Source organism: Bombina bombina, chromosome 7 (assembly GCF_027579735.1).
Source record: "Bombina bombina isolate aBomBom1 chromosome 7, aBomBom1.pri, whole genome shotgun sequence".
NCBI classification, from domain to species: domain Eukaryota; kingdom Metazoa; phylum Chordata; class Amphibia; order Anura; family Bombinatoridae; genus Bombina; species Bombina bombina.
This window is the reverse complement of record NC_069505.1, coordinates 514,044,403-514,058,804: the sequence shown is the minus strand read 5'-3', so window position 1 is coordinate 514,058,804 and position 14,402 is coordinate 514,044,403.

The following is a 14,402-nucleotide window of genomic DNA, read 5'->3' as shown; positions in this document are numbered from 1 at the left end:
AAAGTCAGTACAGTACAAAATGAATATACAATGAAATGTTATGAGTACATTTGGTAATCTGTACATACAAAGCGGAGCTGACATGGTTCAAATTGAAAAGAGATAAAAAATAATGTAGCTTAATCAACTTTCCAATTTACTTTTATCATCAAATTTGCTTTTTTCTCTTAGTATTCTTGGTTGAAACTAAACCTAGGCAGACTCGTATGCTAATTTCTAAACCCTTGAGGGCTGCCTCTTATCACAGGCTTTTTAAATTCCTTTTCAACACAAAGAGACTAAAGGTACACATGGGCCATATAGATAACACTGTGTACAGGCACAGGGAGTTATTTAAGATTTAGCCCAACACAATGCTAACTGCAAGACAATAGATAATAAACAGTCACAGTCATGTGATCAGGGGGCTGGAAGGTTCTTATTAGATACAAGGTAATCACAAAGGTAAAAAGTGTATTTATAAACCAGTGTTGGTTGTGAAAAACTGGGAATGGGTAATAAAGGGATTATCTATCTTTTAAAACAATAACAATTCTATGGTAGACTGTCCCTTTAACTGGTTATGTGTTTCTTTCTTTATTAATTGCTAAATATTTAATTATTTATTATAGGGTTTGCAACTGGGTTGTAACATATTATATGATTTTTTTAATCAAGTTTAGAGCCTCTCTCCATTATTAGTATATATATATATATATATATATATATATATATATATATATATATATATATATATATATATATATATATAATATCCCAAGAGGTAGAAGCACTCACAGTAACACAGTCATTATTTAGCCTGCCCGGGGTGCTTTAAACTGACAATATGAGCATCCAAAAAGAAAAGCACTCACCGGGTCTTATTCAGCAAAAAATTCTTTTAATTTGTGACGTTTCGGGGTTGCCCCCCGTCCTCAGACAACAATTACAATGTAATTGTTGTCTGAGGACGGGGGCAACCCCGAAACGTCACGAATTAAAAGAATTTTTTGCTGAATAAGACCCGGTGAGTGCTTTTCTTTTTGGATGCTTATATATATATATATATATATATATATATATATATATATATATATATATATATATATATATATATATATATATATATATATATATATATAGGTATGTGTACAGGGTCTACAACTGGGTTATAACATATTATATGACTTTTTTTTAAATCAAGTTTAGAGCCTCTCTCCATTATTATTAGTGTGTGTGTATGTGTGTATATATATATATATATGCACCACTGACCAGGACTACCATTTACACTCACTTAATTTAGTAAATAGACTCACACAACAAGGTTATGATAAGACATTTTTAATATCCCTTAGAGCAGAATTATCTAAATTTAAAAGAAATGACCTTCTACAGAAAAAGTCAAAATAAGAAAGGGAAAATAACCACTTCAGACAAACCAAGTCCACCAAAACATAAAGAAAACACTATGGTTTTTGTTACTCAATATAGTAACCAATTCAATAAAATAAGAAATATGGTAAATAGGAACTTAGAAATTCTTAGACTAGATGACAAACTTAATGAATGCCTAGACAAAGGAATTACATTTGTATCCAGAAAAGCCCCAACAATAGGAAGCAAAATAATCCAATATGTTTATAAAAACAAACAAACATCAAAGGAAACATGGTTATCGAAAAAAAACGTTTTTTTTTAAGTGTGGAAAACATACCTGTAATGTATGCCAATACTGTTTAGTGGGAAATTCTTTTACTTCCTTAACTTCAGGCAAATGTTATGACATAAATTACAGGTTGGACTGTTGTTTCCGATAAACCATCTATTTGATTACTTGTCAAATCTGTAAATAACAGTATAAAGGGTGTACTAGTTGATTTTTAAAAGACAGAATTCGTGAACACCTTATTTCCCTTGAACGAGATCCACCCGAAAACTCCAATAGCAAAACACTACTCCATGAGAATAGTAATACACAAATAAATGCACAGACAAAATTCAGATCATTAAAACAAGGGAAGCGGCCTGTAGAGGATTTTATAACAGAATTCCAAATGTAGGCCACGGATTCATTGTGAGATGACAGGATTGAAAAACCAATTCAGACTAGGGGGCCCATTTAGTAAGCTCTGAACGGAGCTTGTGGGCCCGTGTTTCTGGCGAGTCTTAAAAATCACCAGAAACAGCAGTTATGAAGCAGCGGTCTAAAGACCGCTGCTCCATAACCCTGTCCGCCTGCTCTGATGAGGCGGACAGGAATCGCCGGAAATCAACCTGATCGAGTACGATCGGGTTGATTGACACATGCCTGCTGGTGGCCGATTGGCCGCGAGTCACCAGGGGGCAGCGTTGCACCAGCAGCTCTTGTGAGCTGCTGGTGCAATGTTAAATGCAGAGAGCGTATTGCTCTCCGCATTCAGCGAGGTCTTGCAGACCTGATCCATACTGTCGGATCAGGTCCGCAAGACCTTTGATAAATAGGCCCCTAGGACTCAATGAATCCTTAAGAGTGTCAGGCATTTCTACTCTTGAAAGCTCATCTTTTAAGGGTTTAATCAAACTATCAATAATCCTTGACCGTAGGATGAGGGAGGGCCGTGCTGAAAGGCTTACCTCTGACACATCTTACAAGAAAACCCCAAACTACAAAAAACAACCAACCTCACCAACCCCATGGAGATAGGTACACTCAAGGGTCCTTTAACACAGGAGGAAAAAATTAGAAGACGAATATCTAATCTGTGTTTGTACTGCTCCAATAAAAACCACTCTGTTGCTACTTGTCCCATATTAAACAGACAAAAGAAGGGTAAGGAAACATTTATAAACACAATCACACTAAGAAATGACATTCATCATCTCACTATACCCTTGTCTTTGCAGTGGGATCACCAACAAATCAAGAGTGATGCTATCATAGACTCTGGTGCATACGGATACTTCATTGATGCTGAGTTTGTAAACCATAATAAAATACCTTATGTATTGAAGCAGAAACCCCTCTATGTAAAGGTTATAGATGGAACTTTCATACACAATGGACCTATTACCCAAAATACAATTCCCTTATTCATTGCCACTCCTAAAGGCCATACTGAACATGTGTGTTTTGATATCATTCCCTCCTCAATCCACACTATAATTTTAGGTTATCCATGGCTTAAAACATATAACCCAACAATTGATTGGATGACAAGTAATTTACAGTTTCATTCCCAGTACTGTAGGGATACTTGTTTTCCACACCAAACACTAGGGGCCTTACAGACTCTAGTTCCTTCAGAGTATTTTGACCTTAATGATGTGTTTGATATAAAGGAAGCAGACACACTCCCCCCACATAGGATATATGATTGCCCTATAGACATAATCCCTAATTCACAGATACTTTACGGCAAGATATACCCCTTATCACCAAACAAACTACAACACTTAAGAAATTATTTAGATGATACTTTAAAAAAGGGCTTTATTGCTCCCTCCTCCTCTCCTGCTGCTGCAGGAATATTCTTTGTTAGAAACAAAGACCAGACGCTAAGACCCATAATTGATTATAGAGCACTAAATGCAGTAACAATAAAGAACTGCTACCCTCTGCCACTCATCCCTGAGCTCCTTGTGCATCTTAAAGGTGCTAATATATACACCAAGTTGGATTTAAATGGAGCCTATAATTTAATTAGAATCAAGGAAGGGGATGAATTGGAAGACTGCTTTTCGGACCAGATATGGACTCTTTGAGTATAGGGTTATGCCCTTTGGGCTTTGTAATGTCCCAGCTACCTTTCAGCACTTCATTAATGACATCTTCAGAGACTTGACAGACATATGTGTTGTAATTTACTTTGACGATATTTACATTTTTTCAAAAACTAAACAGGATCATGTGAAACATGTGAGATGGGTCTTAATACGTCTAAGAGATCACCGCCTATTTGCTAAAATATAGAAATTCCAGTTCCATGTTCATAAGATAAAATTCCGTGGGTATATTATCACCCCTGATAAGGTAGGGATGGACTCTGAGAAAGTCTCAGCAATCACAGACTGGCCTAGACACTCTTCCTTAAAATCTCTCCAAATATTTTTGGGTTTTTACAACTTTTATAGAAAGTTTATTTTGAACTTTTCAACAATCGTAAAACCACTCACTAGTCTCACTAAGAAACACTTAAAGTTTAAATGGTCCTCAGAAGCCGAAGAAGCATTTATTTATTTGAAAACTAGGTTCAGTACAGCTCCCGTTTTACATCTACCAGACCACCTCAATCAGTTTATTGTAGAAGTTGATGCTTCCGATAAAGGTATAGGAGCAGTACTTTCTCAAAGAAAGGATGAGAGGGCCACACAGTATCCTCTTGCCTTCTATTCTAGAACCTTATTAGCTGCAGAAACCAATTACTCTATTGGTGATAAAGAGTTATTAGCTGTAAAATCTGAAACATGGAGGCATATTCTTGAGGGAACAACTGTACCTTTTCTCGTTTATACAGATCACCAAAACTTACACTACTTAAGACAAAACAAAACACTTTCATCCCGTCAGGTGAGATGGGCACTGTTTCTAGATAGATTTAACTTTATTATTACTTATAAACCAGGTAACCAAAATACAAAAGCAGATGTTCTATCTAGGTTACATAACTCCACTCCTTTGACAGATCAACCCCAACACATCATCCCTCCAAACAAAATCATATGTATTCTACTCTAAAACTGACACACTACCTACCAATTACTCTTTAGTAAAGAACCTTACTGGTTTATATATGTATCAAGAAAAAAACTATGTACCTAAATTACTTAGGTGCAATGTTCTAAATCAATTCCACGATTCTCCTATGTCAGGTCACCTTGGTATTCACAAAACTAAGGAACTAATCAAGAGGAACTTTTGGTGGCCCAATATTGATATGACTATGTCACCACATGTAATGTATGTGCCAGAAATAAAACTGAGAAGAGAAGACCTGTGGGTTATTTAAATCCAATGCCCATACCGGATATACCCTGGACCATGCTATCTATGGACTTTATTGTTGAACTTCCACCATCACAAGGATATAACACACTTCTAGTAGTTATAGATCAATTGACACGTCTGGCACATTTTATACCTTTGAAATCTTTACCGAACGCTGTAGATACAGCAAATGCATTTTTAGAACAAATTGTTCATCTACATGGGATACCAGATTCCATAATCACTGATCATGGGACTCAATTTACCTCCCATTTTTGGAAAGCTCTCTGCAAATTACTACAAATAAATCCCAGATTTTCAACTTCCTACCATCCTCAGACAAATGGCCTCACTGAAAGAGTAAACGCTTTAGTCGAACAGTATCTCAGGTGTTATATCAATCATCTTCAGGATGATTGGGTGGCTTATCTCCCAATGGTGAAATTTTCCTACAATAATTCACTCTCATCTTCGACTAAAACAACTCCATTTTTTGCAACTTATGGTTACCATCCTAGATCCATTAAACTGTCACAGACCCATACCACCTCACCGGCAGCAAAAAGTTATTAGGACGATCTAAAAGAAAGTCTGGTCCTCCTAAAACAACACCTACAAGATGCTAAAGCTACCCAAAAGCTTTATTATGACTCTAGACACAGGCCCACACCAGATTATAAAGTAGGAGACTTGGTATGGCTATCTACAAAATATCTTAAAGTAACACAACCATCTAAGAAACTGGGTAATCAGTTTATTGGGACATTCCCCATCAAACATATTCTAAATTCTTCCGCTGTTGTATTGGATCTCCCAGAAAAGTATAAAATTCATCCATCGTTCCATGTATCTCTTTTGAAAAGATACCTGCCCAACACTTACCACAACAATTTTAAAAAAACCACTTCCACCAGTGCAATTTGATGACCATGAAGAATTTGATAAAATACTTGATTCCAGAATCTATCGTCGTCAACTAGAAAACCTCATCAGGTGGAAGGGCTATGGTTCAGAAGAAGACTCATGGGTTTCATCCTCTGCTCTACACGCTCCATCCTTGCTTAAAGTTTTTCATTGTCAGTACCCTCAGAAGGCTAGTCAACAATCCTTGGAGAGGATCCCTCTGTAAGGATTTTGCTATATACCTTTAAGTAATCTCCTCCCCTTCAATACTTCCACACCTTTATAAGCTCACTTCCTCCTTCATTCATTGCATTAATTATTTTGTTTAACTCTAGTTGCATACTTAACTAGAAGCTCTAAGTATTCGTCAAGCTACCTTGTCTTATCAGCCTCAGCTGCACTACTTACTCTCAGTTAAGGATCTGTTCCGGAGTTCCTGCAGTAATGCTTTTGCCGTATTGTCCTATTTCTCCTACCGGATCTACCTCCACCTGGATATCACTCCGTAGCGTTCTACCGAGGCACACACTGATATCCTCGGCCTTCTACAGCTCCACGCTGTTACCGGATCAACTCTCTCATACCACCTCATCTCCTACACTGTAGGTGCAGCACTTCTGTCACTGACTTTACTCTGCTCCGGAGTAGTTATTAAAGCCTCCTCTTCGGTTTCATCTGATTCCGATTCCAGAACCACAAGTATTTGTATTCAGGCATGTCTGAGAATTACCAAACTTGTTGCGTTATATTGTTCTGTATCATCTGTGAGTCTCAGCATATTGTATCTTGGTAATTCAATACTTTGTACTTATTTCATCATTCTGATTATCAACCTGAGTTGCCTCAATACTTACTTCAAATTCTACTTAGTAATCATTGTTGCACAGAACTATCCTGACAAATATACTTAATGTCAGTTCACTTGCCTTATATAACCTACTCTTTGACTAATAGTCAATCTATTGTAAAAGCTCTTATGATATTATTTCATGTAATATCTATCACTCTAATTAACTGCTGATATTTGGGGTATCCATTTTGTTCCACATACAACTTGGAACAAATATATCAGATATAAACATCAATATATAATCACCAGAAAGTCTGAGTGATCTTACAATGGCGGTTTAGGGGTTAATAGCTTTATTTACGGCTAGATTTAGAGTTTTGTCGGTAACGACCTGCGTAGCTAACGCTGGCTTTTTTCCCCCCGCACCTTTTAAATACCGCTGGTATTTAGAGTTCACAGAAGGGCTGCGTTAGGCTCCAAAAAGGGAGCGTATAGCATAATTTATCGCCACTGCAACTCTAAATACCAGCGGTGCTTACGGACGCGGCCAGCTTCAAAAACGTGCTCGTGCACGATTCCCCCATAGGAAACAATGGGGCAGTTTGAGCTGAAAAAAACCTAACACCTGCAAAAAAGCAGCGTTCAGCTCTTAACGCAGCCCCATTGTTTCCTATGGGGAAACAGTTTCTAAGTCTGTAACTAACACCCTAACATGAACCCTGAGTCTAAACACCCCTAATCTTACACTTATTAACCCCTAATCTGCCGCCCCCACTATCGCTGACCCCTGCATATTTTTTTTAACCCCTAATCTGCCGCTCCGTATACCGCTGCAAGCTACATTATCCCTATGTACCCCTAATCTGCTGCCCCTAACACCGCCGACCCCTATATTATATTTATTAACCCCTAATCTGCCCCCCACAACGTCGCCGCCAGCTACCTACAATAATTAACCCCTAATCTGCCGACCGGACCTCACCGCTACTCTAATAAATGTATTAACCCCTAAAGCTAAGTCTAACCCTAACACTAACACCCCCCTAAGTTAAATATAATTTAAATATAACGAAATAAATTAACTCTTATTAAATAATTTATTCCTATTTAAAGCTAAATACTTACCTGTAAAATAAACCCTAATATAGCTACAATATAAATTATAATTATATTGTAGCTATTTTAGGATTTATATTTATTTTACAGGCAACTTTGTAATTATTTTAACCAGGTACAATAGCTATTAAATAGTTAATAACTATTTAATAGCTACCTAGTTAAAATAATTACAAAATTACCTGTAAAATAAATCCTAACCTAAGTTACAATTAAACCTAACACTACACTATCAATAAATGAATTAAATAAAATACCTACAATTATCTACAATTAAATCTAACACTACACTATCAATAAATTAATTACATGAAATACCTACAAATAAATACAAATAAATAAACTAACTAAAGTACAAAAAATAAAAAAAGCTAAGTTACAAAAAATTAAAAATTAATTACAAACATAATAAAAAGATTACAACAATTTTAAGCTAATTACTCCTACTCTAAGCCCCCTAATAAAATAACAAAGCCCCCCAAAATAAAAAAATGCCCTACCCTGTTCTAAAATTAAAATAGAAAAGCTCTTTTAGCTTACCAGCCCTTAAAAGGGCCTTTTGCGGGGCATGCCCCAAAGAATTCAGCTCTTTTGCCTGTAAAAAAAAACATATAATACCCCCCCCAACATTACAACCCACCACCCACATACCCCTAATCTAACCCAAACCCCCCTTAAATAAACCTAACACTAAGCCCCTGAAGATCTTCCTACCTTGTCTTCACCATGCCAGGTATCACCGATCGGTCCACAAGAGGCTCCTCCGAAGTCTTCATCCAAGCCCAAGCGGGGGCTGGAGATCCATCATCTGGCTGAAGTCTTCTATCAAGCGGCAAGAAGAAGTCCAGAAGAGGCTCCAAAGTCTTCATCCTATCCGAACAGAAGAGGAGATCCGGACCGGCAACCATCATCATCCAAGCGGCATCTTCTATCTTCATCCGATGACGAGCGGCTCCATCTTGAAGACCTCCGGCGCAGATCCATCCTCTTCTTCCGACGTCCTAAGTCCGAATGAAGGTTCCTTTAAATGACGTCATCCAAGATGGCGTCCCTCGAATTCCGATTGGATGATAGGATTCTATCAGCCAATCGGAATTAAGGTAGGAAAAATCTGATTGGCTGATGGAATCAGCCAATCAGATTGAAGTTCAATCCGATTGGCTGATCCAATCAGCCAATCAGATTGAGCTCGCATTCTATTGGCTGATCGGAACAGCCAATAGAATGCGAGCTCAATCTGATTGGCTGATTTAATCAGTCAACCAGATTTTCCCTACCTTAATTCCGATTGGCTGATAGAATCCTATCAAACAATCGGAATTCGAGGGACGCCGTATTGGATGACGTCATTTAAAGGAACCTTCATTCGGACTTAGGACATCGGAAGAAGAGGATGGATCTGCGCCGGAGGTCTTCAAGATGGAGCCGCTCGTCATCGGATGAAGATAGAAGATGCCGCTTGGATGAAGATGGATGCCGGTCCGGATCTCCTCTTCTGCCCGGATAGGATGAAGACTTTGGAGCCTCTTTTGGACTTCTTCTTGCCGCTTGATAGAAGACTTCAGCCGGATGATGGATCTCCAGCCCCCGCTTGGGCTTGGATGAAGACTTCGGAGCCTGGACCGATCGGTGATACCTGGCATGGTGAAGACAAGGTAGGAAGATCTTCAGGGGCTTAGTGTTAGGTTTATTTAAGGGGGGTTTGGGTTAGATTAGGGGTATGTGGGTGGTGGGTTGTAATGTTGGGGGGAGCCTCTAACGCTGGTTTTGACGGCTAACGCCAAACAACAAATCTAGCCGTTAGTGTTTTAGTTAGTGTTGGCGATGTGGGTGTACAGCAGTTTAGGGGTTAATAGGTTTAGTTAGTGTCAGCGATGTCGGGGAACAGCAGTTTAGATGTTAATAGCTTTATTTAGTGTTTTAGTTAGTGTCAGCGATGTCTGGGTTTAGATTAGAACAATGAAAAATTCTGAATATAAATAAAGAATGGATCCGAAAATTCAGAAACTGATTTATTAATTTTTGAAATTTTAGTTATGATGCGGATTCGGAAATTCGAATTAATTTCATTCGGCCAAAAACTAAATTCTGCCGAAACAAATTGCACGTTTACTAAATTCTACCATTTTTATGTTTTTACCTCTTTGGAAGCAACTTTTGGTAGAAACGTTTTTCAGGCAGCTGTCTGTTTTAGTCTAGTGCCTATAATTTAAGTTTTTTTTTTAATTTTAAAAAGACTTCATTACTTTTTGGATTTAATTTCTCACCGAAAATAGCTGTTTTTATTTTTTTCCCTCTCTTTATTGTTGCTCGTGAACTTCCACATCTTGGGTATTATATCCCATCAGTAACAGCTCTTGAACTCTCGCCACCTATATGAAAGAAAACATAATTTATGTAAGAACTTACCTGATAAATTAATTTCTTTCATGGTGGCGAGAGTCCATGAGGCCCACCCAATTTTTGGGGGTTATTAATACTATTTTTTATAAAGCGCATCTTTTTTCCGGCTCCTCTTTTGTATGCTTTTACTCCTTAACACCTCACTACTTCGCTATACGTTAAAGGTGGGTGGGCAGGGTATTTATAGGCTTTTGAGGTTTGGGAAACTTTGCCTCCTCCTGGTAGGAATGTATATCCCATCAGTAACAGCTCGTGGACTCTCGCCACCATGAAATAAATTAATTTATCAGGTAATTTCTTACATAAATTATGTTTTTTTCCCTGCTCTTATTATTTTGCTCTTATTCATCTCCTATCTTTGATTGGCTATATGTCAGTCTGATTTACCAGTGAGGTGAGAGGGGTTTTATAGAGCTCTTGGGGTTTGGGAATCTTTGCTTCCTCCTAGTGGCAGGAAAGAGTAATTCCCAGGAGTAATGGATGGTGGACTCTCACCACCATGAAAGAAATTAATTTATCAGATAAGCATAAATTCGGCTAGATTACGAGTTTTTGTCGGTAAGGCTGTGTGGTGCTAACAAGCCTTTTTTTTCTCACCGCTCACTTAAGACAACGCTGGTATTACGAGTTTTCTTAAATATAAAAAGAGAGAGAGAGAGATGCACTCAGCTGAGACAGAACAAAAGCTAGAAAAACTCCTGTGCCTGTTCATTTTAGGGTGCCACTCAGGGTGCATACTCTTTTAGCACACTATGCCCCTTCACAGAGAAAAAATATCCTGTAGCATATCAGTCTGACCCTGCCCAATGATAGTCCAGCACCAAAATACCAGGCAATTCTTCTCTGAACAAGAGAAACAACAACCCCAGACGACCGTTTCGGCCTTCTGTGGGCCTCGTCAGTGAGGTGCAGTCGCTTCTCTCTAAGGGCATGTGTGCAAGGAGTCCACGTCTGGAGTGGCACCCTAAAATGAACAGTCACGGAAGTTTTTCTAGCTTTTGTTCTGTCTCAGCTGAGTGCATCTCTCTCTCTTTTTATAATTACGAGTTTTCTGCAACCCGGCATTAGCCTCAGAAAAGTGAGCGTTGAGCAAAATTTAGCTCCACATCTCACTGTAATACCAGTGTTGCTTATGGTAGCGGTAAGCTGGCTGAACGTGCTTGTGCACGATTTCCCCATAGGAAACAATGGGGCAGAATCGGCTGGAAAAAAACCTAACACCTGCAAAAAAGCAGCGTTCAGCTCTTAACGCAGCCCCATTGTTTCCTATGGAAAAAAAAAATATGTCTACACCTAACACCCTAACATGAACCCCGAGTGTAAACACCCCTAATCTTACACTTATTAACCCCTAATCTGCCGCCCCCAACATCGTCGCCACCTGCATTATATTATTAAGCCCTAATCTGCCGCTCCGTACACCGCCGCCACCTACATTATACCTATGAACCCCTAATCTGTCGCCACCAACATCGCCGACACCTACATTATAGTTATTAACCCCTAATCTTCCGCCCCCAACATCGCCACAACTATATTAAATTTATTAACCCCTAATCTGCCGCTGCCAACGTCACCGCCACTATAATAAAGTTATTAACCCCTAAACCTAAGTCTAACCCTAACACCCCCTAACTTAAATATCATTTAAATAAATCTAAATAAATATTCCTATCATTAAATAAATTATTCCTATTTAAAACTAAATACTTATCTATAAAATAAACCCTAAGGTAGCTACAATATAACTAATAGTTACATTGTAGCTAGCTTAGGGTTAATTTTTATTTTACAGGCAACTTTGTATTTATTTTAACTAGGTACAATTGTTATTAAATAGTTATTAACTATTTAATAACTACCTAGTTAAAATAAAGACAAATATACCTGTAAACTAAACCCTAACCTAAGTTACAATTACACCTAACATTACACTATAATTAAATTAATTCCCTAAACTAACTACAATTAATTACAATTAAATTAAATAAACTAAATCACGAAAAACAACAAACACTAAATTACAGAAAATAAAAAAGAAATTACACATTTTTAAACTAATTACACCTAATCTAAGCCCCCTAATAAAATAAAAAAGCCCCCCAAAATAATAAAAATCCCTACCCTATACTAAATTACAAATAGCCCTTAAAAGGGCCTTTTGCGGGGCATTGCCCCAAAGTAATCAGCTCTTTTACCTGTAAAAAAAAAATACAATACCCCCCAACATTAAAACAACCCACCCAATCCCCCCTTAATAAAACCTAACACTAACCCCTTGAAGATCACCCTACCTTGAGCCGTCTTCACCCAGCCTGGCCAAAGTCCTCCAAGAAGCCGGGCAGAAGTGGTCCTCCAGACGGCAGAAGTCTTCATCTGATCCGGGCAGAAGAGGTCCTCCAGACGGCAGAAGTCTTCATCCAGGCGGCATCTTCTATCTTCATCCTTCCGGCGCGGAGCGGGTCCATCTTCAATCCAGCCGACGTGGAGCATCCTCTTCAAACGAAGTCCTAACGAAGAATGAAGGTTCCTTTAAATGACGTAATCCAAGATGGCGTCCCTTCAATTCCAATTGGCTGATAAAATTCTATCAGCCAATCAGAATTAAGGTAGGAAAAATTCTATTGGCTGATGTAATCAGCCAATAGAATTGAGCTCGCATTCTATTGGCTGATTGGAACAGCCAATAGGATTGAACTTCAATTCTATTGGCTGATTGCATCAGCCAATAGGATTTTTCCTACCTTAATTCCGATTGGCTGATAGAATCCTATCAGCCAGGAACTGTAACTTTACTTCATAATTTACATAATAAAGCTGATTATATAAAAAAAAAAAAAAAAGAATCCTATCAGCCAATCGGAATTCAAGGGATGCCATCTTGGATGATGTCATTTAAAGGAACCTTCATTCTTTGTTAGGACTTCATTTGAAGAGGATGCTCCGCATCGGCTGGATTGAAGATGGACCCGCTCCGCTCCGGATGGATGAAGATAGAAGATGCCGCCTGGATGAAGACTTCTGGCACTCTGGAGGTCCTCTTCTGCCCGGATCGGATGAATACTTCTGCCTGTCAGGGTGCCAGGAATCAGACTGAGACGAGAAGTGCAAAAATAATCACACCTTTATTAATAGCAAAAAATTATAAAATGTCCACAAGTCAAATAACAAGCCAGGAGTCAAAACCAGAGCTGGTAGTCAGACGAGCCGAGTCAGGAGCCAAAGCAAATAGTCAGACGAGCCGGAATCAGGAACAAGGAGAACAGCAGAGTCAGGAACAAGTCAGGGATCAGGAACCAGGAAGGACGTCAGGCAGCCAGGTAACACACAGGAACTCTCACAAACAGGTCTCAGACAATGCAAAGGCAAAGCATACTGAACAGAGGCCCTTTAAATAATAAATGATGACATCACAATTCTGAGACTGCATCCTGTCTCACATGGATGATGCACAACAGTCTGGCCAAAAAAGGAAGTGCAGGAAGTGAGCAGCATCCCCCACAATGCACCAAGTCAGGAAGAGAGGTGAGTAAAATGGCTGCCAGCAGCACATGGCAAACACAACAGGGAAAAACCCTGACAGTACCCTCCCCTCAAGGACCCCTCCCCCACGGGAGGACAAAAGGCTTATTGGGGAAATGGGCATGGAAGGCACGGAGGAGGGCGGGAGCATGAACATCAGAGGAGGGAACCCAAGAACGCTCCTCCAGACTGTAGCTCCTCCAGTGAACCAAATACTGTACACAGCCCCTGGACATACGAGAGTCAATAATGCTGCTGACCTCATACTCCTCATGGTTGTCAACAAAGATAGGAAGGGGACCAGGCAACACAGTGGTAAACCGATTACAAACCAATGGTTTCAAGAGGGAGATATGAAAAACATTGGAGATGCGCATAGCAGGAGGAAGGTCAAGAGCGTAGGCCACAGGATTAACCCGTCTGAGTATTTGAAAAGGACCAACATAACGGGGAGCCAATTTATTGGAAGGCACACGAAGGTTCAAGTTGCGGGAGGACAGCCAAACTCTCTCACCAACCTGGTAGGAAGGTGCGGGCAGACGCCTACGATCAGCCTGGAACTTTTGGCGCTGCATAGAACGATGAAGGCAATCCTGAATCTGCACCCACGTGGAACGGAGTTGCCGGAGATGCTCCTCCAAAGCCGTAATACTCTGAGACATGAATGAATCGGGCAACAAGGATGGTTGAAACCCATAATTCGCCATGAACGGGGATAAATTG